This window comes from Ursus maritimus, unplaced genomic scaffold, assembly GCF_017311325.1.
Source record: "Ursus maritimus isolate PB19 unplaced genomic scaffold, ASM1731132v1 scaffold_36, whole genome shotgun sequence".
Classification (NCBI taxonomy): Eukaryota; Metazoa; Chordata; class Mammalia; order Carnivora; family Ursidae; genus Ursus; species Ursus maritimus.
This window is the reverse complement of record NW_024426230.1, coordinates 9,746,315-9,767,306: the sequence shown is the minus strand read 5'-3', so window position 1 is coordinate 9,767,306 and position 20,992 is coordinate 9,746,315. Positions and strand designations below refer to the sequence as shown.

The following is a 20,992-nucleotide window of genomic DNA, read 5'->3' as shown; positions in this document are numbered from 1 at the left end:
TTCTCAAATATAGGTAGTTACCGATATATCTGGGTCTTTCTTCATTCATCTAATAAGAACACATCAGACTGAACAATGTGCCCAGACAAAAACGCTGATCCCATGCCTTGTCTCCCCAGAAACATTGTATGTAGCTTTCTGGTAGAGGAGAAACATTTTTAAAACTTTATAAGTCTTTATTGCCCCATCGTACTCTGCACACAGGAAGAATTCCGTGCAAGAAAAATCACAGTTCAAGGATTCCATGTAGCGAACCTTGAAAATTTCTGTACACATCAGGTATACATAAGAGAGACAGTTCTACTTTGGAGGGAGAAAAACATGGTAATCAGTGGAAAGTGTTTTCTGTATAAATAGCTATTTCTCCCTTCAGTGAAGAACAGTTCTGTAAATAACCCCACAATGGGTGAAGAAAGTAATCTAAACGGTCTCCAAGTACTATGTGTCTGAATGTGCACGCATAATTACTAGCACAGGCAAACTGGGGCTTGAAAGCCACAGAGAAGGCAGACATTAGCAGGAAAATAGCCGTTATACATTCACATTTGGGAAGGTAATGCCAGAGGTCTCCTATAGTTCATTAGAAATATTGGTTTAGGTAATTCCCAATTATTTTCTGATATTAAATCTATTTAACTCTAAGAAATCCTTATTCTAAAATAATTTCCCCAAATTTTACAGATTTAATAAGCCTAAGAAATAGGACACTGCACATTCGTGTCAACAAGAAATTCTTTCTCCCTATTTCTGTGTGACTTCTACCAGGAAGGAAACAATGCTGGGAAATAAGAGTCCACTCCACAAGAATTTCTTCTACCCCACCTTAAATATAGACTTCATATTATTACATCCATTGTGTTACTGTAAGGTTGACTCATTTAAAGAGAAAACTTCTGATAAAAATCTATTCTGCTCTTCATTTGATTTTCTCTTGTGTTTGGAAATCATTCACATGGTTTTATTTTTTGGTAGGACACTAGTGTGCACTTTGCCAAATGACTCTAAACTGATTAACAATTACCACAGATAGCAAGGCAGGCACTTCTCCAGAGGAGAAATCATCTCAATATTTTGGGAACCAATTCGAATGCAGTCACTAAACTCAGAATAAACAAAACTGGTGCTTCTTTCATTTTATTTCTAAGCCCAGAGCCAAATCAGAACTACGCGCACATTACTAAGGAAAAAAGTACTCAATTAGCTCTATCCTTGGGATGGCGAAGCAAACGTACATCTAATATTTCCCTGATTAGTCACAGTTTCATCATCCAAGTAACAGAATTACATGTATTTTCAATGCAGATTCTGGCAGTGAGAATAATTGATATATTTTATATAAACAGAAGCCAAAAGGGGTAAAAAAACTCACTGCAATGTTTTTGAGCAAACCAACACTGGCTCACTTTAAAACACTATATAAGTACTAGAAACTGTAATTAAATGAGGTCTTGAAAGTGCTAAGCAGAACAAAGTGTTAATTAGTAAATTAGTAAAAATACCATTTTTAGAGTAGAAACGCTTTTCTTTTACACTTTTAAACATTTATAAAAAACAATTTGATAAGGTACAATTTGGGATATTTATGGAAACCTGGTTTATGCTTTCTTCAAAAAAAAAAAAAAATCACAGCACCTTTTATCCAATGAGCTCAATGCTCTGTGAAATACATTTTTTCCTCTTAAAAAGTAGAACAAAATAAAATAGAATGTAAGGCATCAGAGAGAACATTTAAATAGAGGCCATATGAGCATCCCTGGAGAAAACGAGCATCCGCAATATAGTCAGCTGACCAGGACTAATACATTCCCACGTGGTCAATCAACAGTATACACACAGCTTGCTCCAGCCTCTCCTTCCAAATTTTGTTCATTTGTCACCTTCACAGTGAGGCCTCTCCTGGCCATCCCATTTAAAATCGCAAACTCCACCCCCATCTCTGGGACTCCTGAACCCATGTTCCATTTATTGTCATCTCTATAGCACTTATCCCCCTGTATATTCTGTAATTGGCCCGTTTGCTTATTGTCCTCATGGATTTAACACTGCAAGGGTTCACACCCCTGCCTCCTTCATCCACTGCTGTATCTCTACTGCCTGACACATAGTAGGTGCTCATAAATGGCTATTTTATGAATAAACAGCATCAAGCCTCTTTATACCAGACATCCAAAGTCTTGGATATCTTTTGTTGTACTTTGAAATGAATATAGAAAAAACTTTTCATAGGGAGGAAAAAAAAAAAAAAATCACACACCAAAAACAGTTCTTGTAAAGTTCTAGACATTTAAAAAAAATAAATATCTGTCTTATATATTCACTTGAAAATACTTTTTTGTAAGTAACATTGCTTTGGATTAATCAGATAAAGATGAAAGTCAAGAATTTTGCCCACAGTGTTTCTTGCTAACATTACTCAGTTATGCCTTTCAGCTCCGGATATTGTATATGAAGGATATCTTGTTAAAACAACTGTTGAAGGCAAGTCATGTCGTATCAGCCACACTCTGTACCCTATGGGAACTCAAATGTTCCAAAGTCTATGTTAATATAATCTTGCTGCTCTGTTGAGCTAAGGCAAAAATCAGTTTTTCAGTGCCATGTAAGGCTTTATGAAAGTACCACATTATCTACATGTCTTCCAGAAATGAAGGAAAGCTGCAGTAAGGATTATGCTGAATCAATTTAGGAAGGTAAATATTGTTAACAAATACCATAAAATAACCTAGTAAATGATTCCAATCTCCATTTATCAACTAACAAGAAGTCTGTACTCTTCTTTATGTAATTGGTAACACAGCACCTATGGGAAAACAAAATTCCCCAGCTCAAGGGCTCCAAGTAGCTTTCAGCACAGAGGCTCTCTACTTTCCTATGCAGATTTCCTATACCGTACTCCATACGACCCTACAAATCTGTTCTTTTCTTGGGATGTGAGGTCTCATTTCTGCTTACCAACCTCTCTATTCATTATAAATTACCTGACGGTAAAAGACAAAGACCCTTGCTTTTAGGTTTTTGGGAGGACTGCGGGAGAGGTAGTGATAGACAAGATCAGGGGGTTTTGTTTTCAATTAATGATATTTAGGTCTAATGAGAAATTATTACAGAAAATGTAAAATGCTTACTACTTACAAAGTGCTTGTTTCATTGGCTGAGGATTTTGAAGACCAATTATTATTACAGAAATAGACACACAGAATTATGAAGGACTGAAAAACTGAGTGTAACATATCTCAAGCCAATTCTACCAATTAACCAAATAAACTAAATCTTAAAATGTTAGAAGTTAAACAAAATACAGATTCTTGTGGACTCTGCAAATACAGTTTATTAAAGATCTGCTGAATTGTAAACTTAGTAACATTCATTAAATCACTGCCTCCCTACACAAATATTTTGAAGAAGTTAAATTAACTTATAGTAATTCCCCCTTTCTGCCAGCTCAATGGCCAATATTTAGCATTAAAGATGCAGTTCTGTTTCTGTTGAAAAACAAGCTGGTGTAAAACGTATGCTGGCCCCTGACAAGGACAGGCAGGTGGACCAAGAGACTGTGGCCAGTTCAACCAGGAGAACTGAGCACTGGTTTCACGGAGTTGATGTCAGCTTCATGAGCTAAGGTCCAGAAATAGAGAAGACAGCAAGCGGAAGACATGACTTAAAAACGAAGGTCATGAAGACCTCTATGAAATTAAAAAAACAGAATTTCCAAACAAAGGAATAAAAAGTCTTAAAAGGATGTGAGCTAAGCTGCTTAACATGTTGCTGATGATAGTCAGCTTCCCTTCCAGGATACTCATGCTGATGTTCTTTAAAAGTCGTCTGAATATGCAGAAGATCCTGGTAGTCCAGATATTTCTAGCAATCAACTATCATCTGCAGTAGTAAGTGCACAAATTCTTAAAATAGGTAACTCAGAACTCCTACAAAAACCAGTGCACAAGAACTACTGTCAGAAGTCCTATTAAAAAAAAAAAAAAATGGAGCTATCTCTGAAATTCTAGTGTTCCAATAATTAATGTAGTCTTACGATTTAATAGGTGAAAACCCTTGTCTTGTACCATGGAACATCTCTCAACAGGGGCCTATCTATTGAGGCCAAAAATACTTCATTTATAAGTTCTAAGGAAATTATGATTAAAATGGGATTTTTCCCCTTTTTCTCTAATTATTTACCTAGATGGAGGTAGGAAGCAATAAGAGTGTGAATTCTGAAGTTCATACCAGATCAGGAAAATGTCAAACCTCCCCTCAATATGGTGGCAGTCAAAAAACAAATACTAATCACACAAGTTGGTTGTGCCATTAGCAAACACATATACACCGCCGTTCTCATGCAGGGACTAAGGTTCAAGAAACAATGAGTCATCCCAGCACCGCCCCGGGAGCATGCACCTGTGGCAGGTTTGATTGGCATCTTGATTCACCAATAACGTTTACCAACAAACAGGGCAAAAGGTCATGATTTGCTGATCCCTGGTTTATCTTACCCACCCCCATGCTATAATGTTAACATGTATTTGCTTCTTATATAAAGTAAGAATTAAATGGAGATCATTTCTTAAAATAATTAATTTGTCTATGGAACTATTTTTGGTTATCTATTCATGCCCCCAAATGTTTGCTATCTCATGAGTTCTTCTTGGTGCACTATCGATACTTATCATTTTAATGTGTATTAAATGACTGAATCCTGCCGAAGAATGTAGGTCATCGTGTAAACCACAGTGAGCCTGTGGGACCTCCAACAGCGACTCTCAAACTCTCCGGTCTGCCAAACACTTTTGAATCAGGACATCACATGATCCCTCCACCCAACCCCATGTTCCCATAATAGCCCTTAAATAAACCTTGAAATAGTCAAGCCTGTGCAAATAGAAAATGTATATAGTCTTCTCATTTCTTAATTATCCTAAAAGCCTGTCAGATGGCCTCTGTTTCTTATCTACTCCATGCAAACACAGAGGTAGAAACATCCCACATACTCCAGTATTCTTCAATATACTGAAACCATATAAAATGTCAAATCCAAAATTCTCTCTTCAAGGTCCCATCAATCTTACCCCTTATTTCTAGTCAGCCCTTAATAGAAACTCTTATTTCCATCCTCCGTCATATACAAACATGGCTTGGCCATTCCCATCCATCAAAGGCCAGCTTAAGTTCCATCTTCCCCAACAAGTGTTCCCCAATTCTCTACAGCCATAAATGGACTTGCTTGTCTGTACTTGCAGAGAACAGAGATACTTACGTCATTCTTAAGATACTTAACATGCCCTCTCTGGTAATGAAAGCACTTAATCATGCTCCATCTCCTTGCCCTGATTTAATTTCTTTCATACTATAGAGCACTACCTTTTTAATATTATTATGCATCTGCATATTGTCTGCCCTCCGCAAATGAATATAAACTCCATGCTGTGAGCAACTTTCGATGTCCTGTTTACCAAGGAATTTCTAGGGCCTAGAACAATGCCTGTCACCTAGTAGGTATTCAGTAATTATTTATCAAATCAGTAAATTATTATCTATCTTAGCTTCCCCGCTGGCCGAAACTTCCTTGAGATCAAGGAACAGCTACAGTTTCTCACAAGAAGAGTAAGTATTTATTCTTGGATGGAGCCAAATAACTTTGAAAACCACCACATCCTAGCCCCATATATTCCATTTTCCCCAAACATTATCAAGTTGTCTAATAACTAAAATGCAATATTAAAAGCTAGTAAAGATGTCACCATCATTTAGGTAATCCTAATTCATTCTGTCCCCTATTGGGGTATAAACAAAACTCTTTTTAAGTTGTAGAAATTAAAAGGTATATATTTTTATTATATGTATATATTTCTTTTTATATATTTTCTTACAACCAAAATACCAATCATAGTATGGATCACAAGTCTACACAAAAGAATACTGTGTGCCAAGTTTCCTGCCCCATAAAGAGAAAGCCTAAGAGAAAGACATAATGTGGAATTCACTGCCTATAATTTCAAGCAACCGCAGGCCTGAAAGCACTGACTCGGCTAGGTAATCATGCCACGTGCCCACATTTCCACATGGCCCTGCCAATTCTACCTTGACCCACAGCATCCCCTGCTATTTCAGTTCTAAACAAAGATTTCTATCAAATTATTTTCTAGTTTTGTCGTGTGGGTTAGGATAGGACCACCTAACACATGTTCGCTTGGAACCTAACCCAAATTAGATCCTGGCTCCCCTGGAGAAAGAGACCAATCCAGTGGCCTGTTACTGCTCTTGAAACAAGGCAAGCATTCAGTGCATTTCCATTGCAAAGAAATTTCACATTTGTTAAATTTTTAACTTATTGCATATTTTGCATGTACATGAGAGATATATTTAGATTTCAAAATACAATACATGATTTCTAACCCATTACTTTGCAAATACTACCTGCCTCATTGAGGTTATTTTCTCAATGAAATTTTAAGTTCTCTCCCTTTCTGGGCCAGAAGTTGGGAGGTGGGAGGAGAGAGGTTCCCATCAACTAGTCTAGAACATTAAAGCGAGAATATTAATATTTTCCATGATTAAAAAGCAGAATTGAAACACATTTTTAAAAGTGCCACCAACATAAAACTCCTTCCTCAGGGGACAGAATCCTATAGTTTACAGTTCTAGTTAGCAGAACTACTTTATATTGTACTCCTTATTCAAAGGATTTTTAGAATTAAACTATCTTTTCGTTTTTATAGATTTTGTCACTTTTTTGGTTCATACATGTTCAACAGCAAGTAACAGTGGCATTAATCCATTTAATGAAGCAAATTTAAAATGTTGGATTATGCATTTAAAAGTTGTATAAAATGCCTGCCTTTTAACTATTGCCCTTGAATAAGGGTAAGAAGGCGATAGGTTTGCACCGCTGCTATTGGTTAATGATTTGATCACTGCAGTTTTCTGAATATTTCTATGGCTGGACAGGGTTTAAGAGACTGAACAGAAAGATTTACTACAAAATGGTATCCTTATGAAAATATTTCACAATGGCCTGTTTGACCACTGAATCAGGTCTCTCCTGAGGACACATGAACGAACCCATTGTGGTCTATCTGTATCTTTTAATGACCATGTTAGTATTGACCTAGAAATGTTTGAGACCAGGTGGCTATCTATTTTTATTCAGTCTTATCTAGGTCTTCTCACCAAGTGCCATGAATATTCTTTGATAGGAGCTCCAAAATACTCAAGATTATAACAGTATTGTTTGAAGTGGTGATACACCATTAATGTACCATGAGGTTCAACAGCCGAACCAGAATCTCTTAACCAAAAATTGATTATAGAAGAATCTTCTGAGTAAATGTGTCCTGGGAACAGTTTTGCCCATTAGATAGTATAAACTAAACTTCAAGAAGTAGATCAATGATGCAATTACTTCTTTTTAGCACAAACTAGTAGGATCAAAAATTCACTTTCAGTCTGCCGTAACTGTCTAAATTCCACATGAAAAAATTTTTAAGTTCAAGTTAAGCTCAAAAAGTTATAAATATGCTTTAATATATTCATACCGACAGAGTGCAAAGTCTGTCTGGACCATTCTTTGCACTTTATCATCGTAACTATTCTTCATTCCTGTTGTGCTAAATCATCACCATTTACCTTACTGGCTAGTTGTAACCAGTCCAGCACTGCACGAATGCAGGACCAGGTAGAGAACAAAGAATGCAACCTCAGCTTTCCCACCAACAGCCTGATGCTCTGACCCCCGTGCCATGTGCTATGATCATGAGTGATGGAGCTGTTCTGACTGCAAACTACTTTCAAATAATGATCCACAAAGTTAATCAAAAGGGCTTCCCTGTTCAATATTTACCTGTTACTCATTGACAGCCACTGTCTACAGTGCCATCTAGAATGTATAGAATGGGATCAGAAATACCAAGCTCAAACAGAACCCGAGTGCCTCGCTGAAGTACCAGGCACCACGAAAGCAGAATTAAGCTGCTCTTCAAACCACCTCTGACACTAAGACATCTGCACGTGTTCCACAGCAGCATCACACTGCTACTTCCTGCATTTTGAGGCCCAATTAGTTGCTGATAATAAGAGGGATAAAAAGAAGACCACCACATGAGAAATAAAAAGAGAAAAAAGAAAAGGAGATATTAGGTATCAAAATATAAACATGGAGGGAAAAATAGTAATTTCCTGTATTGGGGCAAAAAAATAATATCCCCTTCTTGATGTGATCTCCTTGCTTTTATGTACTAGGAAAGTCATATCTATCCTGAAAATTATTTTTCTCATTTTAATACACATTCAACATTTTAAGCTACAAAATAATAAGAAAACATTGATCTTTTTATGTGTTAGGTATTTAAATACTGTTTGCTGGTCTGTCAATCAAATGTACCCAAAGGGGACGCTGACCAGCCTCCATGTCCACCTCTAAAGAGAAGCAGGTATCAGACTGATCATAATGCAATTCTCTCCTGTTATTTTTAACCATCAGCTAGAAAGCAAGGCTTGCTATGAGACCGTATCATTCACATTTATAATCCAAGCAACTTGGCAGGTTTTGACCACGGGGTTTAAGGAAGGAAAGTCACTCCAAATGTTAATCCTCTTTTAACTAATGTTTCCTGAACACTTACTTAGTAATGATGAACACTATCTGAACACTTAGTATTTACCAAGCATTGTTGTAAGTACTCTATATGTATTTGTTCATTTACTCCTGTAGTAAACCCTTGGAGAGAGATTATTACCAATTCACAGATCAGAATAGAAAACAGAGAACTTACATAACTTGTTCAAGATCACCCAGCAAATAAATGACTCAAGTAGGATTTGAATCCCTCAGTCTCCATTAGAGCCTGTGTTCTTGTCCACTGCACTGAAGCTGCCCCTAATTCCATTTGGCACCTACTGACAAGGTAAGAAGACCACTGGCTTTTAATAAGTACCTTAGAAAGGTTTGTGGATTGATAAATGAATCAATATCTTAAAGGAACCTGCAATCTTACTAAGATATCCATCCATAGACAGACACGTAGTCTTTCATCCTCTTAGAAGTTTACGACCTGCCTCCTCTTTCAATTTAAGAGTTCCTAAAAGGTATTTATTTGCATATATACGATTGAATGCCACCGCATGTGTGATACAGAGTAAATGATGCATTAGAATTGAATCTCAGATTCAATATTGACTTCTTTCTCTCTTTTATATCCCCTCTCAATACACTCCATCAGCAAATCCTGCTGGCTTTTCCTTCAGAATACATCAGAATCCAAATTCCTGTCCCCACCTCCACTTCCACACCCTGCACGTCAACCACTTTGATGACCATAATAGTCTCCCTGGTTCCACCCATGGCCCCCTGACACATGGACTCAGCTAGCAGCCAGACGAATTCTAAAACTTCAGTCAGATCCCGTTACTCTTTAAGACAAAAATCCTCCCAAAAAGCCATTGCAGGTGGAGTAAAGGCCAAGGGCCTTACCTCACCTGCCAGAGTCCTGTGTGCTGGCCCCCCACACCCTCTCTCACCTGCCTCCAGCTGCAGTCCTTGCTCTTTCTGACCCACCAGCCTCCCCCCATTCCTCGAAAGCAACAAAAGCTCTTCAGCGCCTTTATGGCAGGTGCTCACTCTGCCTGGAGTATTTTCCCCAGGGCTATCTGGAGGCCCAACTCCCTCAATTCCTAGGAGTCTTCACTCAAGTATCTTTTTAAATGGGTTTACACCTACTTGAAACCATAATAGAGCCACCTACACCAAGCACTCCTAATTCCTTCTTAACCTTCTGCATTTTTGTGCCACAGCACTGACCACCACTGAATAGACAATATGGTGTGTTTGGTTTGTAACTTTTGCTGTTTACTATCTGTCTCTAACACTCTCTAACTTTCAGGACAGAAACAGTCTTAGTTCGCTATACATCCCACGTATTAGTTCCTGGTTATAGAAGGTACCCAATAAATAGGTTGAACTGAAAAGAGAGAAACCACTGTGAATAAAGCTAAAGCACAGAGTCAGGGTGTGTGTTGCACCTAACAAGATTAAGTGGACATAGTTCATAGATAGGAGCAGAGAGTTTCCATTGGGAGGTATCTTCACTGCGGAGGTGGGGGGCAAATTAGATCTTGAATACTAAGGTAAGACTATAGACCCCATACAGTAAGATTAAACCATTGAGGACTTTGAGCAAGGAACCATGTTAGAAACAAGATTTTAATCTGATAACTATAGGGTAGCCCAAAAAAGATTTTTGCATTCCCTTTCATGGTCTTTGTATACAGCAGGACTCTAGAATTTCACTTAAATTCAAGGAGATAGGAGATAAGAAGACTGAACAGGAGACTGCAACAAGTTAGGCATGAGATAATAATTTAAGTCAAGGGGATGGAAACAGAAGGTAAGTTTTTTCCACATGAGATCACACTATAAACATGTTATTAGAGACGAGAAAGGGAGAATGGAAGAGGAGTCCAAGAGTGAGACTGAACGACTATAAGAATGAAGACAGAGCAGAAGAAGTATAGGGTAGAAGAGTAGCATTCTAAGGAAGATGCAGAGCTCTGTTCGGGGGCACAGCGGCATGGTCCTGGAGGGAACCCCAGCCTGGGAGAGGAGGAAGGTCATACTCTGCAGGCGGGCCACGCCATGTAGCAGCTGTGTGAGAGTGCTCACAATACGTAACCGCTAGGACTCAAAGGGTTTTTGTTTGGTGTTGGGTTTGTTTTTTTGTTTTTCATAGAAGACAGAGATAAAACAGTTCACTGGGTTGCTCTAAGGATTAACTGGCAATGTCCACAGAAGTGCTTGCACATTTGTTGGTCATTACATGCGTGAATTGATGTCAAGGAAATCCTAAGTAGAAACCTCAAGAGTTTTAAAATTTCCAAACTACAGGTTGGCAAAGAGGTAAGACTGAAGATTAAAAACTTGGGATTTATCCACTTTTGTGTGATAACTGCAGTGTACTGACACATGAAATTTCCCAAGGGCAGACCTAGCTGCCCCCATACTGGAGAACACACAGCTGTGCACACAGAGGACGTCCAACAAGTAGTGTTCAAACACAACACACTCACCCTCTTCTATAGGTAAGTCTTTCAATTCCTCAGGGTCTTGTGCTTTCACAGAACTAGATTTCCACAGACTACACTCAAATAGAAAGTGGATGTTTTTTGTGGACAAGTATCCTGCTCCAATGAGCCATATCATCCAATTGAAAGTGACTGAGCTGCTGGGCCACACTGACGTGACTTGGTCCGCCATAAATAGTCCTCTGATTAAACGTTAGCTGTGTGAGTTGAACAACCTGCCTAACCTCTGAGCCTTCATTTTCTTGAGCGCCAAATGAGCTTATTACTTACTTGCTTCAAACACGGATGTGGGGCGTCAATTACAATGACGTCTAGAGACCACAGAACACCGTAGTTGGAATAGGTTACTTCTGATTTCAGCCTCCTCTACCTCACTGCATTTGGAAAACCAGCCAACACGGAAGCAGGAATGGTGAAACTCCACCACAACTTCATTGTCAAGAGTTAAAACTTCTATTGTCCCTGGAAGGATCAATTTTGCCTCACAATGAAAGACCTCAGCATCTGTGAGCAGTGAATGTTCTTTCTGTGAAGAATGCAGCTATATTCATTCTCTTCTCTCTACAGCTCAGAGCCTCAAGTTTGGAGGACATGGTATATCCCAGCAATCATTTGTGTATGGCAGATTTCCCCTGAAGAGAGCCGGTAAAGTTGTATGTGGTACAAGTAAACCAAACTTGCCACTAGATTCTTATAAAAATGTCTTCTATTTAAAATCCACTGGCCCATAATTTTAGTTTTCTAGTCTTCCCTTTCCCAAGACCTTTCACAAGTACAGTAAATTAAAAAAAAAAAAAAAAGCTTTCTTTATTCCTACCAGTCTCATAAATTTGTTACTAGCTCTTAAAAGCAGCATTCAGAAAAGAGGATAAACAATCCTTTTATCAGATGAATTTATTGATCATCTACTTTACAACAGCTCAAGAAATCCCCCTACCATCCTCCCCACTGGATAGGTCTCCAAACCTCTCCTTTTAAAAAACATGGTGACATGAATGTGACTGCTTTCACTGTTACTAATTCAAGACTTAGGACACATGATTAATTTTTCCAGGGGGATGAGAATCAGAGCTGGTTGCTTATTTTTCCCCTTTCAGGCCATCAAGCAGTTAGGTAGTCCCTAGAAAAACAAGCTCCTTCCCTGGAAGTGAGCAAAGACCTCTCCGTAATTACTGCAAATTTCTTCACCAGGAAATCTAGCTGGTGTCTAAAGCATCCAAGACAGCAGGCTCCATGCCTGACGGTACCAGACACTCGATTTCACCCCTAAAACAGTTTTGTTAGTGGAGTTGAAGAATGGAAGAAGAGAATCATCAAGAAGACCGTGTACCTCCTGGTTTCAAGGCCAAGGCAAGCAATTGGCTCTGATTCACCCTGAGCACCACTGACATGCAATGGTCAAGAAAATGATGCTGTTATGAAAACTTATGTTCATTAAAATGCAAGGGAGGACAGCTGCTAGTGCAAGAAGCCGGACTCTCCTCGTTGGTACCTAGTAAGAAAAAGCAAAGAGTGACGCTCGCTACATTGCCTAATATAGAAATCCTACTGCATTTACTATTTATTGCAGAGATTCTTTATAACTGGGCTGATGGGGAAGGAGGGAAGGGCAATTGGGTTTTAAAAAAGATACGGGGATCGTCTATTTAAATCATATAAATCTCAAACAGTCAATTCCAAAGAATCCTCACCCTGCTAAGTGAATAACAAAGGTCTCAAGTTTGACAATGGGGAGGAGGAAAAAAAAAAAAAATCACCCAAGAATTCTTTCCTTACATGTTGGCCATTCAAACAAAATCCTCCCAGGACCCAGACTTCTCTCTGCTTTGAAAACTAGATCAAAATATCTCCGTGCTGAACACAGTAAATAGAATTCACTTTAGAAGCACCCTCAAGAACGATGCAGCTGACGTGGCACGTCAGAGTTTGTAAGGCGACCAGAAAACTCCACCTCATCATCCAGCAGTTACTTCTTCTCATACACGTACATGACACAATCTTAAAAAGCTCTGTTACTATAACCCACACACCCTTCTCAGCCTTAGCTTCATCCTCTTTCAAAACAATTTCTAAGAATGAAGTACCAGATTAAAAAAAAAAAATTGAGGTGGTAGGGAGGGATTTTTCTGCTGAAAATCTCAATCACTAATGCCACTAAGATCACTGGTTCTTGCCAGAGTTCTTGTTTGTTGCTTTGTTTGTTTTGTCTTCCAAGCACAAGAATTTAAATTCCTAAGAAAGTGATGAAAAGTTGAGAAAAGAGATACAAACTTCAACAGGAAAAAAAAAAATCACGAAAGGAAATCTCTGCAAAACAGTTTCTAGATGGAAGGTGACCATGCAGCTTACAGTTTCCCTTAAATAAGCTGCTTGTATACAAGTTAGAACACTTGTTCCCAGAAGTTTCCCAGCTCAGACAACTTCAGCATGAATCCACAAGAAAATGCCTACATATGTAGATACCTATCTGTCAGAGTTGACACGCCTATCAACACAGTTCTATATAACGATAAACACCAAGTCGTGAACAGTGGCTGTCTATGGGTGGTACCATTACAGAAGACATTCATGTTTTTCTCTATGTTTATCCACATTTTCCAAATGTTCCAGAATGAAAATGTATTATAGCTGTATTCTCAAAAAGAGAATATTCAGCTACTCCAAGTGAAAAAAGAACTAATGTAGGAACCCACCAGCCCCAATTCACCAACCCAGAGCCATGGCACTGGGCTTAGTCAAAGGAAATCTCCAGATTATCCCTCAGTGCAAGCTGATGGGACACACAGTGTGGCTCCCTCAGCTCCAAAGGAACAGAAACCCAAACCTGAGGCCATTTACTGAGCAGAGGACAGGGAGCTCCCAGAATCAATAATAGACCTGCATGGAAATAAAAGTTCTGAGCAGGGTTAAGTTGAAATCATAATCTCATCACTTCCTTATTGGGTAGACTATTTAAGAAAGTATTATAAATCTGTAAAGTCTTTTAAAAATCTTTAAAATCTTACAAAATCTATAAATTATAAGTCTTAATTAAAAAAGGTAGGTCCTATTGCATTCCTCCTACTGTAAGCACACTGCTTATATAGTATAATGTATTGCTCAAAAATTAAGTGGCAATTCCACACTTTTTCTTGAGGAAGATTTTATTTTCTTAAATTTCCAAAGAACATGAAATTTTCTGTTGCATGAGGTTAATTGACCAGATTCTGAATATTCAATGAAGTTCACAATTATTCCCTTTAATGATGTACTGTACTTTGATTGCTAGGAAGATGGAAATTCTTCTTGCATTTCTATTATATAAAGCACAGTAATAAACGGCAGATATAAGACAATTTAGGATGTGTTCCTTTAAGAATTCAGTATTTCCATAGCCATAGTGGCTTATCCTACTAGAAGCTGAATGTTCATTATTTCCATTTTGCAGACGGTAGTGCTTTGATATGAGCAGTTGGACCTTAAGTGAGGAACACAGCAGAATTCATTCAATGGGTACTTACCAAATGCCAAGCACCATAGTAAGTGTTTTTGTGGTGTGGGCCTTAGGCTCTCAGTGAAACAGACTGAGGTTTAACGCAAGGGTCAAACTTTCTGCAAGGGCCACACAGTAAACATTTGAGACGGGGTAGACCATATGGTCTCTGTCAGCACCACTCAGCTCTGCCACTGAAACACAAACGCAGTCGCAGACAATGTGTAAGGGGATGGGTATCGTTGTGTTCTAATAAAACTTAACTTACAAGAACAGGTAAGGGGATGGGAGAGCAGATGCGAGCCAGTGAGTGACAGTTTGGTGTGGCCAAACTAAATTTTACCTTATCCTACCTGCTTAACCTCAAGTGAGCTGTTCCAGCTCTGTAAGACCCTATTATCTGTAAAATGGTGGTAATAATCCTACCTAGAACCTAAACTTATTGTGATTTAAAAAATGTCAAGACATCAGTTAGCCCACTGATTCTCAGAACAGCTATGAGATCATTTTCTTTTTTCCTCCATTTCAGAAGTGAGAAAACAGAAGCAGTAAGAGTTAACAGCCACGATTCCAGATCTCATCATTATGTGGTGAGGATCAAACTCCGGTCCATTTCCAGGAGGTTTAACAACCTCTACCAGAGATGAAATACTATTGTGCAGACTTAGGGATCCCTTAAAATATGTTGCTTGCAAGGACTAAAAGCATAATGCTTCCACTCTAATACATAACCGAAGTCCAAAAACTCACTCAAGACACATCTACACGGAACTCCCATCACCACACAGAACAAGCTGTTCTTAAGAACTTATTAAAACCATAGTTTATGTCTAACGAAGCTTGCTGTATTATTTTAAGATCTGGGCACAAGCACATTCGTCTCCCTGTCTCTCTCTGAAACCACCGTGAGCGATTCTGGACACTGTAGTTCAACAGCATGCCTACAAAAGGTTCATTGTCGCTCTATTCCTCTCACCTTGACCTTTGCCTTCTCTTCTCAAATTTCTAGAGCGTTCTCCTACATACTGCAGGTGTGTCAGTAGCCAATTATTTTTAAAAATCGAGGCAGGCTCTTCTCTCATGATGAAAATATACACTCGGGTAAAGCCAATTAATATTCTTTCATTTTAAATCAAGCCTCCTGTGCCTGTCCATTTTTACACTCACCATTAGTTTATCTTGAGTTACAAGTGGTCTGGAAGGAGAAAGGCCAAATATGGAACACCTCAAGATGGGAAAAGCGGTGAGCATGTGGACAGGTCCTAAACTGGATTTCATACTGGTAGAGTCCTGCAAGAGGTTTGTAAGTCAAAAGTAACTTCAAAATTACAAACCCAGCAGGACTGCACCTTCTCCAAGGAAAGCACGCATACACGTACGTACGTACGTACACGTACACACGTACACACACACACACACACACACACACACAGAGTTTCCCAACAAAGAGGAAAGGCTGAGCGGGTGAGCCACTCCCAGGGGTTTCCTGCCTGAGGGTGAAGCAACTTGGAGAGCTGTTCACTGACTCGCTGTCCCTGCCACATTCTTCTTTTCCTGAAAGCTCCTGCAGGGCTCTCTCCCAGGATGGCAGTCCACCCCAATGCCTCGGTTTCCCCTTCTCCAAACTGAAGTCCTGTCACCCTTATCCTGCCCTCTACTCCTGACGTATGCCCTTTGCAATTTGCTATGCCAGAAATACCGGTCTTTTGGCCCAAATCACTACCTCAAGCACCTCTACCCCAAATCAAAATCTCTTCCACCATCAAGACGGCAGGGCGCACCTCGATTGTTAAAAATAATAACAACCCTTTCACGGACCACTTCCATTGTTTGCACTCCTCCCTGGAGATACCTCTTACACAGAATCCCAATTACTTGTTCACATCAGTCTTCTGGGCTTTTGCAGGGCAGAGGCTTCCTTACTCACCTCTAAGTCACTTTATGCAGAATAGGACCTGACCCATGGGTGAAGATCAAAATATAGTTGTTAAATGAATGAATAAATTAGCTCCTTTTTGAGCTAGCCTGGCATTAGCCCTAAATAATATACCATCCACATTACCAAGATCTACCACCACTTCAAGTCATTTACGGGCAAAATCATTGGTGTGATGCTAAAATTAACTGGGAGAAACCACCAGAAACCATGCTGAGGTCTGAAAGGCATGATGTGGAAATTAGAATTCATTTGGACGTTGAAAGGCTTGAAGCAGTTCTTGCTACAAAGTTCAATGTCTGTTTAACATGCAGATTCTATTAGAGCTCTTTATGAAGTTCATTGTATACTTCTCTTTTCTCACTTCTTTGTTATTTACTGATCCAAACACAACTGGCATAAATTATTCCAATGGCATGGGGGTGGGGAGGCTGTATAATTGCAATCAATCAATCAGGTTAAACAGCCAGAAGAATTCACTACTGCTGCTGCTGCTGGAGCCTCCTTGACCTTTCCCTCCCCATCAGCACAGGTGACCATCTATCCCCCCAGCAGCCTGCCTGACAAGGAACCTGTCTTGTTCTCCTTAATTGGGATAACACGTGCAAGTGGTTAGCACTATGTCTGGCACAACACAGCTGATGGAGACTGGTGAGTTCCTTCTTCACTCATTCTCCTCCTCTTGTCCCCAGACCATGTTAATTCCTTCTCTCTTTGTAGTCTGGATTTGCCCATTTCCAAACCCATGCCTCTTGGCCAAAGCCAGCCTTAACACTATGCTGAGCAAGAGAACACCCTCATTCTGCGTTGCTGCTTTTCAGGAAAGGAAGAAGAGATCACCTCTCCCTTTCCAGCCTGAAATTAATCTCTCCAATACCCGTTGTGGTGCTGAAATTATTCCATTGGAGAATAACTCCACTTTTGCTTGAATTCTTTCACTCAGAGTTGCTTATTAAAATGCAAATGGCCCTGAGAAGAGTAACTATCAGTTAACAACACCTGATAGGCAATGAAGGGTATGGACAAAAATGCCTCGTGGGTAGAGGCCTGGGCATGAAACGCTAACCAGGTATCCAGGTGGCATCAATTTCATGGAGGTAAAGGGGCTTAGAGAGGCAGGAAACAACCCTCACAATGTTGCCAATGGCCCCTTCTCTTTAGGTGACAACTGTCTAGTCAATGACAAACACCTTCTCAATCTTGGTTATACTTAGAGACAAGGAACTCTGGGTGAAAGCCCTTTGTTCAAAATGGGTCCTGCAGGAACTATTGCAACAGTATAGCCTGTGCTCACTGAACAGTAGTCCTTTAAGCTCCAGTCTCCCCATCCATCTTCTCTAAATATTAGTGAGATCATCGTTCTTGAACACAGCTACAGAAGTGCCAACCACATGGCCAAACTGTGACAAACTTGGAGGCTATGAGGACCTTGCTGAGTTTACTCCTTCCCAGTTACCCTTACTCACGATCACCTATCAACACAGGTGATTGCCACTGTATTTTGTGGTAAAATCCCATCAACTTCCATGGAAATTTCCTTTCCACCAACTCAAATATTCTCTAGCCTTTATTTAGAAGTTTAAAGTTCTCATAGTTATTATGGAGGGAGCATCTCTCTCTCTCTTTTTAAGACTCTCCACACTGCTTTTACTTTTCTGTGTGAAAAACAAAAAACAAAAAAGACAATTGTAATTGGAAAGAACTGTGGCATCTCCCAATCAAATCAATGATTTTACAGATGATTTCACTAAAACCCAGAGACATTACTGCAAAACTAAAGACAGCTTAAAATGGAGAAAGAGGTCTGAATTCTTTAAGTTTTGGTTCTTACCAAAATGTTTGCTTAACACAAAACTTCTCAAATATTTACTATATGGTTAGTGTTTTTGAAAACCCTGCTTTCCTACCCTTTGCCAAAAAATGATCGCCGATTACAAAGTTTTAAGTCAGTCATGTCATAAGCATTTAATGTAAGAAGTTAGGATACCTACCATTTTAAAATTCTAAATTATATTTTGAATTAACCACAGGTTTTATTTTCCTGCATACTTTAAGTTTTCATTACTAAAATTGTTTAATAACTCCCACCATTTAAATCTCACATAATGTTTTAAAAAGTAGGAAAATTCACCATTACAAAACCAGAGGATTACAGTTGGAAGGATCGAGACCCGTGACGTGCTGGTAAATATTTAACAACTCGTTGGGGACAGGAGGGCACCTAATTTGCAGCATTTTCCAATTTCCATAGTGCAAATACTTTGCCCAATTTCCAGTTACTAACATGAGGGCAGGGATCACAGGATGGGAAAGATGAGCATACAATCGATTCTCAAGGGCCCATGCAAGGCGACACCAGCACATTCTGATAGGAGAGACCGGATAGGGCAGCCATTTCATTCCTCACCATTTCTTTCTTTAGAATCCACTGTATCCGCACAATGATGTAACACCCATGCATTATTATGTTTATACACTTACCTAGCAACTCTATTACAGAGGCTTTCAATCTTTTTTGGGTGTAAAACACAAACGTTCTACCTCAGGGCTCCCCCCATGAACACACGTTTTATATAGTTACACAAACATAACAAAAACAGAAGCCTCACAAAATAAATTTTACTTTCATTAAGTACAAAGCACTAAAATTCTCGATTCTCTTTTTTTTTTAAATTCTGATCTTGATCCACTAAAATGGACTCTATCCCACTATTTGGGTAGAGCCTGCAAAATTGAAAACTAGTGCTGAAATAGACTAAGGTCACTGAAGATAGAACTATATGCCTTCAGCCTGTACCTATCCCTAGGTCTAGTAGTAATTTTTGAGACCCAAGAAGGTTAAGTAACCGCCCAACAAGGCACCTGCCATCACTGATAAAAGACCCCCGAAAGCAAGCGATAAGTACATAGAATCGGGATATTCATGGCTTAAAACTGAAAGCTAGACCTCCTTCCAGGACAACCACCCCTTCACCAGAAATTGAAAGAGAACTAACCGCATTATTGATGAAAGTTTGGTCCTTCATTTTCTGTAGCCCTATGGCCAACCCTGCCCGTCTGCCCAGAAAAACTAGGCAAATCTGAGCAATCACCATTTCCCTATTATTAATAACATTCACCCCTCAAGAGTGTTGGAAAAGTACCCAGCTTTTTCACAAGAACATTTTCAACCTTGTAGGAATGGGAGCTACATAAATGCCGACTAGTATTACATAAAATATACATACTTCCATGTAACAAACGTTAACACCAGCTTTCTAATACCCAGAAGCCAAAGACTAAGTTGAAGAAAGTACTCACTCAGGAAAATAAAATCCGAGTCCATGGACTTTTCTCTTCAGGGTGTTCGTGCACCACATGCTTTTTTTTTTTTTTATAGGTGCTATTAAATGTACACTATAGTTTCAAGACAATCCAGATAAGCGTCTTCACTAAAATACACAACACCATTAATCATCTCAGTGACAGTGCTCCAATTTAACATCTTGGGGATTTCCTCCCCTTCTTCATCATTTATTTGCCAATATTTCCTTGTTATGAATATCCCCCTAGTGACTTTCCCTGGCAGTCACAGCTGTGCAGCCTACTGTGTCTACCTTGACTACAAACAACACAAATTCTTTTAAAAAAAAAAAGAAAAAAGCCAGCCCTCGAGATGATACCTACAGCTCGAAAGACAGCCTTGCTGTGGACTGAATTCCTACTGACCTCATGCAGGCTCCTGGCTTTAAACTGACAAGCCTCCGCCTCTAGGCTGATAGTAATTTCAGACACGTGAAATTGGCTTAATTACAAATGAACAACAGTTGGCTGTTGGTCTCCAATTACTTGAATGGTCAACAGTCAACTGCTGCTTTCAGATGGTCCTTAAAGGATCCCCCTTCTGATACAGCAAAAGGCTTCTTCGAAGTATCCATGAATCACAACAAAGCCACAGAATCACTAGCAAGTTACAGAAACCTGACCACCGAGAGCCACAATAAGGATGACTCACAGAAAACAAGACGTTTAAAAAAATAATCAGTAACAATTTTGCATTATAAGTACACCAATTCTGTTGAAAACAATAACACTATCGAGGCAACAGAATATCAAGAAATAAAGCCAGAGAAAAATAAGTAGCAAAGATACAGAGAAGAGTCCCAGCTCCATCAGGTTTCCATTTTGTCTCCTTTTTAGAAAGCAGCCTTCACTGGCTCTAGAATTTGCTGATTGTAAAATGGAAACCATGAAAGAAAATTCAGGACAGCCAATGGGAGGAGTAAATGAAAGTAGAACTCACCAGCTTGTACTCAGAAAGGATTTTTAAGGAAAAAGGGTATTTTTTTTTTTCAAAAATGGAACTCCACTACAAAAGGAGAGTTTGAAGACAAAAAGCACACCAAAGTATATTTGCAAAGTCCACCCGGAAAGTCTCATGCCTTCAGTGGAACTATGTTTACCTTACTTTACATTTTCTATAGAATAACTTATTTAATTAAAGGTTACTATTGCTTCAATCAATATTCCATAAC

The 20,992-nt window shown here is 39.2% G+C and overlaps 1 protein-coding gene across 1 annotated transcript in view; it reads right to left on the bottom strand.

Moving 5' to 3' along the window:
* NPAS3 (neuronal PAS domain protein 3) overlaps positions 1-20,992 on the bottom strand; it is a 711,295-nt gene that overhangs the window by 686,196 nt on the left and 4,107 nt on the right. The gene's annotated exons all lie outside the window — the stretch shown is intronic.